General features: G+C 40.0%; 1 long non-coding RNA gene across 1 annotated transcript in view; it reads right to left on the reverse strand.

The window, feature by feature from the left end:
• Positions 1-5,038: 5,038 nt before the first annotated feature.
• Positions 5,039-16,179, reverse strand: part of LOC144589321 (uncharacterized) — a 28,952-nt gene continuing 17,811 nt past the window's right edge. Inside the window, exon 2 of the long non-coding RNA XR_013545382.1 lies at positions 5,039-5,093. This is a non-coding gene — a long non-coding RNA (uncharacterized LOC144589321). The remainder of the gene's footprint in view (positions 5,094-16,179) is intronic.

The following is a 16,179-nucleotide window of genomic DNA, read 5'->3' on the forward strand; positions in this document are numbered from 1 at the left end:
TGATAACTTCCCAAACTGCCTCATAGAAACATTACCTTAAGAAGGCAATGACCCACCCCATCACATTCATAACTTGCTACTGGGTGTGTCAAACAGTGCAACAAGTCAAGAATAGCTAAGCAAATTATTATGTTGTCTGGCAGGCAGAAACTGGTAAGACCCCTTACCATGAATAAGATGAAAAATCCAGGATGTGTTCTTGGCTTCTTCCTTTGGTTATTTGGGATAGAATGAATCAGGGGAAGGAAATTGTTAACTGCCGGATGATATGATAAACTAGCATAAGCTTATTTAGCTGCTCTGGCTAGGAATAGGAGCTGTGGAGTAGCAAACACCAGCTTGACGCTTGAGCATCATTTGTGTTTCTACAAATCCGTGGCTTGTTGTGTGACTGCACCCATTTTTTTCAGTCAGACAAACAATTGTAGCGCATTTGACTTGATCAAGCTATGAATCATATACACTGTATGTGGAAGCTGGCATCTGTGTCTAGCTGGATGGAGAACTGCATATACAAAATATTAATGCATGGGTGATTTCCTGATTAACCAACCAAGGGCTTTGCATGCATTTTATTTGAGAACAGGATAAATAATTAGGAAGGGATAAAACGTTTTCTTTCTGAAGAGGCAATTGTTCAGGGGTCCAGTGACTGGACAATCAAGTTGAAAATGAACCACGGATCACCAAACATAAGGAAGCTAATTTTCCACTTCTGAAACTGAGAAATCTAGGATTCTAGGATAGGATTCTATCATATTCTCTAGGATAAACAACATAATTCAGATAGAATTCCGCTCACTATGGGTTAAATCACACATTAAGACAAAATGTACTTCCTTCTGTTATAATATTATCCACTAGTCACACAAATACTCCAGAGCTATGTGACTGAGAGCTCATGACCAGTTACAAACAAAAGCAGGCTAATTTTCTAAATGCAAAGCAAGGCAAGCTCTTAGAAGAATAAAAAGACTGTGTTTTCCTTTTAAGGATGCTATGTTTCTAATGTCAAGTTAACTGCATTGTCTAGTTCAGCCCTATTAACATTTGTTTTAACTTTCACTTACCATAGTTTGAATCCTGCCAATCAATTATTTGGAAAAAACAACTAGATCAGTCTATTTGATCTCTCCTTCTGCAAACAGCTAATCAAAAGTATTCTGAGTAAGTGGTGCTGGGCACTAGGACCTTATTCTTGTGAAAATCTGTGGTCTGTTCTTAGTTTTTCTGTCTGAAGCTTATTCTCTGCTTGCTTGCTTGCACTGAATGTATGCCAGTCTGGCCACTTCAAGATTTAGAAAATAGTGCTGTTATTCAGTTTGTGCAGTTAGTGCAAATACATATATTTGGTGTGGCTTGTTCTAGTGGCATATTTAAACCATTGGGCTACATAGGTAACAGAGCATTAGACTGGTCCTTTTCACTAGAGTAGACAGATATACTTCTGAAAAACTTAATACCATTAAATATTTTTAAAATATCTTCTGATGTTACAGTATTTTGTAATCTGTGCATTGATAGCAGCTTTGAAGCACTAAAATTATCATGAACCCCAGAAATAACCCTAAAGTATGAGCGAGGAGGGACAAGGTGGAAGAAGTTGACAGACATTTTGTGTGAAAAAGAACTTAGACTGAGGTATATGACTTCTATCATAGTGGGTCCTTTTTAAGGAGAAAGGTGGAATAAAAATCTTTTAAATAAAATAAATAAAATGCTAAATAATAGACAGACCAGAATCAAAAACTGGGATGATTGTGAGTTGAACTAAGAATGTGAGTATACTGTCAAGTTATTTTGGACTGGATTGGGCTAAAAAGGGTTGCTTCAAAGTGTGGTGTGCCATTTAGAGGGATCTTTGCACTTAAACATAAGCACCTGCATTCAGAACAAGAGACCAAACCACACCTCAAAGTGATCTGATGAAAAAAGCTAAGAGAAATATTTCCATTGCTGTCCTCTCTTGTCTCCTTCAATGCCCTTTCCTGTCTCCTGCTCTGCAGGGTAGTGGGGTAAAGCTGGAATTTAAAATATACATATATTGGAAAGTGGCATACCATTGGTTTACCACCTATGTGATATGGAACACCCACCAGTGCCACTTTGGTTCAATGCCATCAACCAAACATGCTGGAAACCAAACTCAAACAAAATAATACTACCTGTCCAAAAACCCAACAAAATCAGCAGCCCATGCCAGTGATCTAGAAAGGTGTGGATAGCCATGAAAAAGGTTTGGGCTAGTTTGCAGTTGCCTGGACATTGTGTCGTTGCTGGAAAACAGATTAATACTTACTGTGCCAAAAGCAGTCCAAAATGTGAGATGAATCAGCCTCTGTATGCACCCTAAGTTGCCCAATGGCTTAATTGTGGAGGTGATATAAACTGCATCTTTTCAGTCCTCCAGCAGAGCTGATTGCCAGTATATTGTGCATATGCATAGTCAAAAAAGGAGTTTTACCCTGGCCATGTATTTATTATTTCATTTATTTACAATATTTACAATATTTTTACCCTGCCTTTCTTCCCAAAAGTACTCAAAGTGATTATTGTGTTCCCATGTGGCTTCTTCTGATGATAGGGAAGTAAATTATGACAATAATGATGTTGTGTTTTGTTCTGGAAAAGTTCTTATGTTGTATTGATGATAACATGATAAATACTGGTAGGCTCATGACTGAACACTATATTAATCATGAATGCACTGCATTTATGAAATAGTTTTATATCATATCATTATCTGTGTGGGTTTGAAGACTAGATGATTGAAATGGAATATGTGCTGATCCAGCAGCTAAGAGCTTAAGCAATGAGCTGACGTCAGATGCAGCCAGGAAACCTCCGGTGTAGGTGAAGAACTTTCATTTGCCTCATACTGCTGCTTGTAATATATGGAAAACAATGTCAGTCCTCCTTTCAGAGCTGTTACATGAAAACGGAGATAATGGATATGGAAGAGTAAGAGACGTGTGCGTGTGTGTCCATGTTCAAATGAGGGGAGGGGGGACCACAGAAAACTTATGCTTAGTGTTACTTCCATTTCGCAGCTCTTTGAAGTTTTCTATAGGGTTTTAAAATAAATCCATAAAAAGGAATAACAAATCTTTAGAAAAATGTGCAAAGGGAAGAAAGATAGGACTTTTGCAGTCAAGACTTGAAGGAAAGATCTGTTTTTGATTAACATGCCAAAAAGAACTTAGGTTGAAAGAAAAATTTACTAGATGCTTTTGAAGGCAACCCATTTAGAAATATGTCATAGAGCTGATCCTGGGAATGATTTAGAAGTCAGTGTTTCCTTTCCATTCAAAAAACAAACCTCCCCTCCTGTGTTGCTTCTGTCATTTTTAAGAATAATAATACCAGTGGTTTGAGACTCAAAGTACTTCATAAACATTTGGCAAGATTAGCTCAGGATTCTCTTGATCTAGACCTTTGTTTTAGTGTAATGTCTGTAGGAACAGAAAATAATATAAGAAGGCAAATGTATAGTGACAGACATTTTGAGAAGCAGACGGGTATAGGCATTGAAGTTATGCATACACCATTATGTGTTAATCTGAATGAAGTCTGAGAAACAGTTCAGGAAAGATCCCATGCTTTGTGAAATAACCCTTAAGTCACGGTGTGGGGCTGAGCTATAGAGTCACTCCATCTTCTGTCCTTCATGCAGCATTTCTCAATCCATTTTAAAGTTATATTTTCCCAAACTTGGGCTTCCAGGCATCGTTGTGGGCTCATAATCTCCTTTGGTACCTCATCACCCAGAGCAGCTGTACTAGTTTAAATTCTCAACAGCAATGAGAAATTCACCAGAGACCATAAATCATTGACATCATGAACTTCTGGCTAGTGTGAAGTGATTCAGAAATATATTTCTCAGCAGATTGGTGCAATCTGTGGCATTCCCATCAGGTGATTAATACTCTACTGGAACACACAATTCATAGAAACAAAGAAAGGAAGATTGATGGAAAGAAGGATATGTGGTATAGTAGAACAGCATTTTAGGATATTGTAAAACCTCTTTAGATTGTTCAAGAAGGTTGTTCCGCAGGTGAGTTGAAGAATGTTCTGCCGCTTTTCTTTTAGTAAACTAAAATACTGCCAGTGCTACACATTTTGTAAAATGAAAAATCTGAGGGCTGGTGCCACTCGATCCTGCCTTAGAACTCTAGCAGGAATTATATCAAATGTACATATTCTATACAAAAACCTGTTTCCATAGTTCACTATGAGTTTTTTGGAGAAATAAATCAACTAGCTGTTTTTGTTCTAATCTTCCAGGTATTTTTTGGTAAGTAGAACAGTACACTTGTATATCTTACATCAGCACCCTTTATGGAGTTCAAGGTAGTACATGAACCATAACCAAACTGGCAGTGAAACATACTCCGTTTATTGGAGGAAAAACTCTAACTGAAAAATTACTTCTAAATAGATATGAATAGAAAGGCAGTGACAGTCTGGCACAGACCACATCCAGACTTCCTCAATTTCAATGCACTTGCTGTGACATGTCCCTTTAGACTGTACTATTGAAGATATCTTAACAAATACTGGGACTGCAACTAAACTAGTTATGGGTAAGCTCATTAACCCCAGTCCTCCTGGCTAATTTTAAAAGGATTTTAGCTTGTTTTAGAGTGTTCTGGGAGAATCCTACCTGTGCTCTAAGTTCAATTACAACATCTCTACTTGTGTAGCTGTGACAGCATGACGGTTTTGCTAATGGCTTTTGAAATGCTGTTCCCGTTGACGTACTCCAGATCTTATCATCATAGACTTTGGAGCAGGTTCTGAAGTTTGTCCATGTCTTAGGTAAGGACCCTACTGGAGCCACTGGTTTTACCATTAATTTAACTTTTGATTTTAGTTTTCTGCCTTTATACTATTTTGCTATGTTTCATAGTTTTTAAGTTCTGTTGTATATTGCTTGGGAGAGGTATCCTAAAACATGGCTTCTGAAAATTTTAAACAAATAAATATGTCACCTGGACAAATTCTTGTACCCACCTCAACATCCTGTGTTAGAAAGTTTTGTCAAAACAACAGACTGGGGGCGGGATGTGTTCTCCCTTGCCAACTGATCACTGCAAAAAAAAAAAAAAAAAAAAAAAAAAATCATTGTGAACCCCTCTTTAATCAGTCCAAACTGAGTTGACCACAGAGAGAGCTGAGAAAACAATGTGCAGCTGGAGCAGCAAATGTCTCAGTATCTTTTGAATTGTAAAAGTGTTCTGAGGAGAAGGAGAGTACCATGCCACCTTAAAAACCCACTACAGATACCACTTGCTTTTTAGTTGCACCTCACAAAGCAGAGTTGCACCTAGAGAAAGATCAATCATAGTGACTTCCCTTAATATCATCTGCCCGACCCACAAGATCATCCCAGTTGAGGCTCCTCTGGATGGCTACCCCGAAGGAGGCCCATAAACCTTTTACAAGAGGAAAGGCCTTCTTCATGGTGGCTCCAACTTTATGGAACCAGCTTCTGGAGAAGCTCCATCTGACTGCTGACATTTAGGAAGCAATTAAAGACATTGCTTTTCAGGGATGTTTTCCACACCGATCCCAGCTGACCACTTCTGCCCCCCCTTTCCCCCCCTTCTCTTCTCTCCCTCATCTGCTCTGGATTTGTATGATTAATCAGCGCCATTAATTTTTTAGGGTTATTGTTGCTGCTTTTAATGTTTCTATTTCTACTTTTATTTTTGTTTTCTATTACACATGTTGTAACCCACCCAGTGTATTGACTCGACACTACTGGGAGTGCAATACAAATCAAATCAAATCAAATCAAATCAAATCAAATCAAATCAAATCAATCAATCAATCAATCAATCAATCAATAAATAAATAAATAAATAAATAAATAAATAAATAAATATTGTTATAATATAAGGCGTCACAGGAATCTCTTTCTGATTTGGTACAAAGAAATATCACGTGGCCATTAACTTTAGAATGCTTTTTCATATGGGTCAGAATTAGGTTTCTGGATTCTGGATGCAACATATTTATTCTGGTGCTGTGATCTACTGAAATAAGTTATGTTCTTTAAAATATGGGGGTGGGGACATAGAAGTCGAAATTTTGAGATCCACAAAAGGAAGTTGTGTTTCAGTAAAAATGTTATTGTAGAAAGTGGATGAAAGAACTGATACCTACACGGTACAACTGGATTAATTTAGACACACTTCTGGTTAGTTCCTCATAAACCCCAGTGACATAAATCAGGAACCATGATTGTTTGTGGGGAGCACACTAAAATCATTAACCTCAGAACAGCTAGTACCATTTATTGTTTCTCTATATAAAAACATTTGTCAAGCAGTCAGGCAAGTGTTGTGTCCGCAAAGCTAGAAGATGCATGACCTCATTTTGAAATTTCTTAAAATACTTGTTTAAGAAAAATTAAAAGCAAGATGACACACACACACACACACACACACACACACACTCTTTTCTTTTTTTAGGACAAAGTGTATAAATGAAGTAAGAGGCATCACAAAAACGGTGATGTGCAGAAGAGAGTAAATTCTACTGTGTTCTACGGGACTTAATAAATGCAAATCGGTTTGCTCTCCTTCCAACTCTTGTGATATAAACAGATTTATAAACAGAGCACAGATAGAGTTCTGACTCCTATCCTCTGAAGATGCTGGCCACAGAGACTGGCGAAATATTAGGAAGAAAAATCTTAAGAACACGGCCAAACAGCCCAGAAAACCCACAACCATAAATAGATTCCTTCTCTCAAAATCTGGTGTAGTTGAATTTAAATATCTTTGTCTTCACTCTGCATTACCATTACATCTAGTACAAAGAATACTTCCCTCCTCTTACAAAAGCACCCTAATTTGTTATAATAGTTTCCCATTTGACTGCATTCTGTTGTACCCATTGCTTTTGAACAACTTGGAAGTATCTGCACAAACACTTTGGCTCCTAGGACTAGTCATCTTGTAACTTGAAGTTGGTTAATGAAGGAAACATGAATCACTTTTAAAAAAAACACTCTCAAATCTTGGGACAAATTCTATAGGATTCCCACATTGATTATGTGGGAAAATGATGAACATATTGGATACATTATTTTTCAGGCTGGGGCTCTCAAATGCCCTCTTGCTTATCTATCAGTTCATATTAGGTGTTGCTGCAAGGGTGGGGAACCTCTAGGGCCACATTGCCAGTTGGCAATGACCCATGCCAAAAGCCAAACCTGAACATTGCTCTTTCTCAAGCACTCACACAAACATGTGCTTCTTCTCCTTCTCTCTTTGCAAAGAGTTGGAAATAGACAAGGCTTACTAGGAACCTGGGTGGGTTGTGAGAAATGGAAAAGGAGTAGGGGCCAAATTCCTCCTCACTGGCAATTCAGAACAGTTACTTAATTGGAAAAGAAAAGTTGGCAATGGTGATTTTGTAGAATTTATGGGGCTTCTAGGTTTGGGTGGGCCTGTAGACAAGATGTTTTGCACTACTGTTGCCACCATCCTTTTGCGACAACAACAGTATAGAACGTCTTGTCTGTGGGCCCACCCAAACCTTCACTTTGCGTTTCTTTTCCACTGGGGCTAAGATTTATTTTCTGCAGATATCAGCCCAACTTCAGATGGTGGATACCGGGGAGCCATTTCCCTAGCAACCTGGGGATTATCTGTGGGAGGACAAAGCCATGTGTGCCATACAAGCTGACCTAAACCCCCTCAACTAGCCTGCTGCCCTTTGGTTCAGTGAGAGACACCAGTACTGAAGTAAAAATCAATCATTAGCTGCATGGAATTTGGTTTAGTGTCACTTACTTCAAGCAGTAATACATCCAGCCTGGAAACCAATTCAGAGGGCAAGGGCAATTGAATATGGTTGGTTTTGTTTTTTGCTCTGAACACTACTAACTCCAGAGCTAGCTGTTAAAAAGGTGGTAGCTGACAGGATGATGAGAACCACCACCAGCAAGGCCTGTAGTGGAAGTGTTGGCATTGGGCCTCCACTGGGATGTGGAACTTCATAAATCTCTGACAGTTCTGATCCTGATACTTGTTCTTGTTGTTTAGTCATTAAGTCGTGTCTGACTCTGTGACTCTATGGACCAGAGCACGCCAGGCCCTCCTGTCTTCCACTGCCTCCCAAAGCTGGGTCAAATTCATGTTGGTAGCTTCGATGACATTGTCCAGCTATCTCATCCTCTGTCGTCCCCTTCTCTTGCCTTACTCTTTCCCAACATCAGGATCTTTTCCAGGGAGTCTTCTCTTCTCATCAGATGGCCAAAGTATTGAAGCTCAGCTTCAGGATCTGTCCTTCCAGTGAGCACTTAGGGATGATTTCCTTCAGAATGGACAAGTTTGTTCTCCTTGCAGTCCAGGGGACTCTCCAGCACCACAATTCAAAAGCATCAATTCTTGGGGGGGGTCAGTGTTCTTTATGGTACAGCTCTCACTTGCATACATCACTACTGGAAAAAAAGCATAGCTTTGACAATGCGGACCTTTGTCGGCAAGGTGATATCTCTGCTTTTCAAGGTGCTATCTAGGCTTGTCATCACTTTCCTCCGAAGAAGCAGGCATCTTTCATTTTCATGGCTGCTGTCACCATCTGTAGTGATCATGGATCCCAAGAAGATTAAATCTGTCACTGCCTCCATATCTTCCCCTTCTATTTGCCAGCAGGTGATGGGACCAGTGGCCATGATCTTGGTTTTTTTTTGATGTTGAGCTTCAGACCATTTTTTGCGCTCTCCTCTTTCACTCTCATTAAGAGTTTCTTTAATTCCTCCTCACTTTCTGCCATCAGAGTCTGATACTAGCCCTGCTTCAAAATAGACTACTAGCACATTGTAGTCTTCCACTTTTGTGAGTATGTACACTTATTTACTGTATATTCCAGGCTTTGCTTCTGTTTTGTGCTATTACTAATAAGCACCGTATGGGAGCTGCAAAGTCATATGAGCAAAAAATAAATTCACCTATTGCAGATCTTGTATAAGTTACCTTTTTTGCACAGTATTTCCCAGAATCCTCCAGCCTGCATGGCAACTGGGAATTGTACTATCAAAAAACAAAAAACAAACAAACAAACAAAACCCCTAACATTTCCAAACTCTTCTCTTCCATACATTTTGCTGCACTTGGGGCTCATTCAGATGGGGCATGTACTCCACACACTGTATACCACTGATCTTGAAGTTCCCTCATTTTTTCCCCTTCCATTCAGATGATGTCACCCCTCAACACCAGTTTGAATGAAAAATAAGTGGGTATTTTGGCTGATTTCCCAGACCTTTTCCTCCCTTCTCTGCCCCTTTGTTTTTTCCAGTTTTTTTGCCATACTTTTCCTTCCAGTCTGAAACTAACAATTTTAAAACATTTTTGTCCTATAGCAATGACCCAGCATTTATATGCCATAATCAAGGGGTGATTTTGTCCTGTGGACCTCCTTGAGTAGGAAAAAAAAAGAGTAAGATACGAAGAGTCAGAGACAATAGCATAGAGAGAGGTGTCAAGAGGTAGCAGCAGGACAAGTCAAGGAAGCAAACAGGAAAAGGAGGTCACAGGTGCCTGCATCAATGATGGCCCAGTGAGAGGTACCAAGAGGGACAAGGAGGCAGACAGACTAGAGACATGTCAGGATGCAAACCTTGGTATAAAGGAAGCAGCAAATATCTGTACAAGAGTTCCTTGTAACAGATGTTCCATTGTTTCAGTGTTATGTTGATCTTGCCTTTTGTACATGGTGAGATAAAACATGCTGCTAGATCTGATGCACACACGAAAAAGTTGACCTGTACAACTGTGTTACAGGTAGGCATCTGCTTCCCCCCCCCCCCCCAGTTTGAAATGTTCAGAATTTTCTTCAGAGCCCATGTCTACGGGTTTGTCTAGATCCAGATTGTATTAAGGATTGATGCTAAGTTCTAAGATCAGTTGCTTTTCTCTCAGATATCCAGCTAGGAACAAGTTGTTCAATTGGAGTCTGCCCCTGTTAAGATCTTCTGGTCCTGCACTTTTACCTAATAGAGTTCATGGTCAGTGGTGTCCAATGCTGCAAAGACTGATGACTGAATAATATTAACAGAATCAAAAGTGTTCATTCAGACTCATGTTGTTGCATATTGACTATGGCCATGGATGGAATCTGATTTCCACATCCACTGAATTGGGAACTATCCTGCTTCAGGTACATCTAGCATTGTGAGCTAATTATCACTCAGTTTACCCCTTCATCAGATGACTGTAAATATTGATGACAGTCACACTGAGGGACTAGAAAACCAAAGATCCAGATTGTTAGAGAGCCACTTTGTTTATTCATTGTTTTCTCTGTCAGATGGAGATACGCATGGTATTGGCTCTCCACTGGGGTACAGAACTTCATTGCTCCGATGTAGTCCATTGTATACATTCTAGAGTAAATTCAGACCAGTGAAGACAACACTGAAATGAGTGTGATTCAGAATTGGCCAACCATATATTCTGAAGTACATATTCAGCATTGTGATATCACATGGAACAGATATCAGGGATCTTCCAGATGAAGGAAGGAGCCATCCCCCTTTCTTCTGGTTTACCTCTAGTCATCATGAAAGAGCCATTACCAAGAAAGCTTAACATCCATTTTTTAAAAAGTTCCTTTATTGAAAAGTGTTTCTTAATCAAGATATAGTTCATATGTAGAGATCAGATTCCCTGCTGATTCTAGAGCTGCTTGTAAAAACTCATTGGCAAGCTGATTGATATTGCAGAAATTAACTTCCTCTGGGAAGTGCCAGAGCATTTAAATATCCCTTGGAACAAACCAAAATAAAAAATACACCATGCCTCAGGAATGAAACAAGTCCTATACGTGGATGACAAAATAAATGCTGAAATCTCAGCAGTCAACCAGAGGAAATATGGAGAGCAAATGCTCTATCTAGAAGTGCCCCCAAAAGAAGAAGACTCCAGGATCTCCTGAGTTTGGCATCAAGTCACTGGTCCTTGAGTTGTGCAATACTTATATAAATAAAGACATGGCAGGAGACTGCTTTGGAATGCAGAAATTAATATTGTTTATAAGGACTGCAGTTTTGCATGGTTTTGAAATAGGTTGCTGTCACTTTCCCATGCGAAGGGATCACTTGACAGTGTCTCCCCCTTGATATTACGAAACAGAGTTCATGGCATTGTTCTGCATATATATTTTCCCACGGGGCCCTGCCCTTTCTATTAGGGGTGAATAATTAGATCATAAGGTTTAACATTATTAAGCAACCTGCCAGTGATGTGCACATGCATTATCACTTAGAAGGTCACCTGAAGTCTAGTACAACAAGGAGTCCTTTTTTTTCCCTTGGGAATAGCTCTAAGGGTGGTGTCAATCTTTCAGTATGTGACTGTACATTTAACAAGCCTACAATGAAGACAACACTCGGCATCATCTCTGGCAACAGGTGACATATATGATAATTAAATTGATTCAATGTGCATATTTAGTGTTTGTAGTGCTTCCAGTTGCTTAGAAACTGAAAGACACTACAGTAGCTTGTATATTGCATCACAGCAATACTTTAGATACCATTCCTAAAGACAGGGAAATGTGAAATGTTGTAATTCAGAGAGCCAGGGTGAGGGCATTCAGAGGGCATTTATATTTATTACTTTGTTTATTTTAATTCTGTCCTTCAAAGTAGTGCAGTAGTCCCTGTTTCCTGCAATGGATGCTGCCTGCAAAATTCAGAGTTTAAATTCTGGGAAGGATGCAACTAACTATAGTAATTAATTTTAGCTGGCTCAAGCATGTGCTGGAATGTAACCAAAATGTTTAACGTGGTAGATAGAGCATCTACAATGTGGTGCATCTCCTAGAATGGAATTCTGTCATCAGTGTCAATAAATTCTATTGACTCCTTTGGGGCTAGCTGAACTGTATGTTGTATGGCCCTGTCATTTCTTTGCCAATGATTAAATTGACAAAAGAGCTCTAGAAGTGCTAGATCTCACTTACCGAAACTGCTGTAGAACTAACTGGTGGTGCCTTTGTATGGCATGGTGAGAGGTTCATTAGTAAATGAAGATGTTATGTCACATGAGAATTTATTCTGCTGTGTATAGATAGACAAGAAAGCTATTGTGTGTAATTTTTATTACTTGCCCAAAGCGTGTTATGTGTTTGCTTTTGTCACTACAGAGATTCTGCATGTAGGGAAGAGGTGAGGTATAGCGTAATACTAGGATCTTAAAGGCTATTGTCTTTATCCAATATTGAATAGCTGTTTTATCTTGCTGAAGATTCATTGGGACAGCATGTGCTGTCAGAATTTGATTCCTTGTTTTTCTAGCACTTTCATTCACTGCTAAAAAGAAAAATCACAGATCATATTAAAATTTTTTCACTTCTTTGGTAGAGAGAGCTGTTATAAATGGCAAGACTTATGGACACGGCTTCCCTCTGTATATAATATGTTGAATTGATACAACTGCATGACAGCTGATGAACTCACATTTAGATATATTGGCAGGGAGGTATGAAAAGGTCCTACTTGCCTAGACTTGAAACATGAAGGTGAAGTGCAACAAAACAAGTAATGTTTATTCTAATCTCAACCAGAATATAACTTCAACAGGATCAACAGTGTCCTCTTCTCTCTCAGCAGTGCTCCGTACATTGCACCACCCTCAAAGGCTGTCACTGTGGTGAAACCTCTTGAGCAGGAGGATTGCTCTCCAGCACCTCAGACGTCAGTTTCTAACTGATGGAGGCAATGCAGCTGCCTTTTGACACCACAATCTCTTCCTCTGTGTTGAGGTTGGATACTCCTGGGTGGAAGTAGGTGGGAGGTTGCTGCAGTGGTCCTGGGCCTGGACATTCTTGGGCCAACTGACCATCATTGCCTGCTGGGCTTCTTTGGGAGGTTCTGGCTGACCCAGCTGTTTTCCTCCTCTTCCTTCTTGGCTTCAGCTTGCCCAGTTTTGTCCCATCATATCACTTCATTTCCTCCTCTGCCATGGCTCCCTCCCCCTTTAAACCTTTCCTGATCATTCCTCTCTTTCCCCACTGTGCCCTTGCTCCTTCTGCACCCTCCTAGAGGGGCATTCCCTGAAACTGTTCCACCCAGGTCATTTGGCTTAGTGCCCATTTCAGAAAGTTCACCTATCCAACAGCTTCCTTGGTTGTCCTGTCCTGAAGGACTGGGGCTGCCCAGTCCTCCATGGGGGATGATAAGGGGCATGGCTGGTCCTCCACACATTTGGAACCTAGCTGTGACATAAGAACATGAGAAGAACCCTGCTGGACCCCAAGGGTCAATCTAGTCCAGCTTCCTGTATCTCACAGTGGCCCCACCAGACACCTCTGGGAGCACATGAGACAACTAGATAACTGTCTCCTGATACCCCTCCCCTGCATCTGACATTTTGAAGTACCTTCTTTTTAAGCCTGGAGATTATACATCCCCATCAAGGCTTTTAACCTGCGATGGACTTTTCCTCCAGAAATCTGTCCAATCCCCTTTTCAAGGCATCTAGGCCAGATGCCATCACAACATCCTTTGGCAAGGAGTTCCACAAACTAACAACACACTGGGTAAAGAAATATTTTCTTTGCCCATCTTCTTAGGCCTGTCTGCTTCTCTGCACATAAAATACCTACACATTATTGCATGTGAGGGGAGTGAATGCAGTGTTTGCAGGGTCTTTGGTCAGGAGTATGAGCCTTCGTGCACATGGACAAATTGTCCATACACAAATTTTTATTTTTAATTTTTATTTATTTTATTTATTAGATTCCTAACCCGCCCTTTTAGACAAAGTCTACTCCGTAAATGTATCAACACGTATGAACCATGCCAAAGGCTTTCTGGTCTTGTCTCAATCCCTTCTAGGTGCATTGATTTCCATGCATTTGAATGTCTGAACACTTTTGTTGAGAAAACAGTTGGCACAGTAGGTTAGAACTGGGAATCTGGACTCGAGTCACAGAACTTGCTGTCGAGTCAGACGTAAGTCGCACCTGCAACTCAAATTGGACTTGACTGGGGTGTGTGTGTCATCAACAACTCAGACTTGACTTGTGACTTGGAACCCATGCACCCTCTGGAGGAAAAAGCATGTTTTTAACAGGGACTTGGGCTTGGTACCAAAGACTTGGACATGGGACTTGGACACAAAGACTTGGCAACATCCCTGGTTAGAACCAACGACAAAAAAGCAAACTCTGAAAATGTTGCTGCAATCTCAGTGTCGTGAGGTACTGTATGTTAAAGGAATACAGTCTCCTGCTACATAAATGTTATGGTACTCTCGGAGACGTGAATCTAAACACAAGATTAAGTCTTCAGTCCTGTCTATGCTTAAATGAGAGTACGTCCCATTGGACTTAGTGGGGCTTTCTTATGAGTAAACACGCTTAGGCTTGAATTGCAATTTTAGTATCTCTATTCTTTTCTCCATGTGTATCTGCAGGACTGATGAGAACATGGGGAAGAGAAAGTTGTGTGGTGATATCTTGATACAACCCTGATTGATTATTCTGACTCTCCAGTTAAAAAGAGGAGGCAATAGAAATGGCTGGCTTCAATTAATGCATAGTGGAAGATTGGAATGGTCCCTCCCCAGCCGTGCTTTATCTTGCTGCTACTGCTGCAGGTTCCAATTAGTGTGAACAGAGCTATGTGCATAAAGAGAATGTGTGAAGCCTTATTCATATGCATACTGAACTTACAAGTAATGGGGGGATATGGCCAGCTGAGATGCTGGAATGAAGGAATACAACAGTGTCTGTGTCCCATTCAGCCATCACACATTTATTAAATATACAAGGTGGGAGAGATTTCTGAACAACAATATTCTATTAATTTGATTCCAAACTATTGAAACATTCCCTAGATTTTCTAGATATAGAGTATTCAGACATGATTTACCATCCCCTTCTTGGCATGCTCAGGGAATGTATCTTACCCAAGGCTATACAGGCTGCCTTTTCTCCTGGGAGGTACAATGAGGATTCAGAGTCCCAACCTCTGGACCTGCATCTGGGTGCACAATTCTCTGAGAATACCCCTACAGACATTACTACATACAGTATTTGTCAGGTGGTGGACATCGCTACATCTCATTGCTCTGCCGAAAATATTATGATGCCTGAGACCAACCGGACAAGACATGGCAATTTTAATTTAATTTAAAAGCAGGTTTGGAGACTAAATTATACCATAGCAGAGTGACTGGGGAAGGTATGGTTAAACACCTGCATTATTTTACCAGTCTGGATCATCTGTCTCCTATCTACTGATATACTTACAGTAGAAAACATTGATTGTAGTGTTATGGAGTTTATGATATACCCTTTTATGAGGGAGTTGTTTAGCTTGTGTGAAAAAGTATGTTCATAAGGTTAACACTCTTAATGCTGTATTTAAATGTGTAGCTTCTGTGGATGCTTGTAGAAAAAAAAAGATGCCGGGGAAATTCATATTCTACGTCCCACTTGTTATCTACAAAATAACTAATTATAGGTAATGGTTAATTATAGTCCATTGTCTTATAAGCTTGATGTCTTCTCTAGTTCTCTTTTAGTTCCTGCAGTGCAGAAACACTCTAAATTACTGCTCTGCTTTCATAACTATATATATTGGTACATAATTAGTGAAAATGGGCTTCTTAGAATAAAATAATGTTGATACTTGCATCTACTGTAGCAGCTTTTAATATTTACAATCCAGATGCTTATCTTAATTTTCAGCATTGTTTCAAAACAAGGGGTAGCAAAAACCATTCTCCTCTAGATCACTGCAAAGTTACTGTGATGTACTTTTTTTTTTCTTAAAAGGCAATTAAAAAGTACCTACAGTCATAAGGGTGAAGCCGTGCTATAGAATTCAGAAGACCTATATCGGGCACATAAGATGGGAAAGAAATCAGGCTTTCGCTGGTGAAGTCCTGTTTTAATGTTGAGACAGCAGCCCAAATGGAGCCCTGGGTGTAACCTGAGAGATTCAAATGGATGTCGAAATGAATTGGACACACACTCTCTCTTTCTCTCTCTGTGTAAGTGTAAGAGAATTGACGTAAACTTCCTGTGAGAACTCTGTGTTCATCAGCCAGGCTTTGCTGAGTAACAGAGAAAGGAGTCAGAGCTGTGATTATTTGCACTGACCAGAGCTTGTCTGGCTGGGGCTGTGCTGTCTCCGCACAGTTGGAC

The sequence above is a fragment of the Pogona vitticeps genome, chromosome 4 (genome assembly GCF_051106095.1).
Source record: "Pogona vitticeps strain Pit_001003342236 chromosome 4, PviZW2.1, whole genome shotgun sequence".
Lineage (NCBI taxonomy): Eukaryota > Metazoa > Chordata > Lepidosauria > Squamata > Agamidae > Pogona > Pogona vitticeps.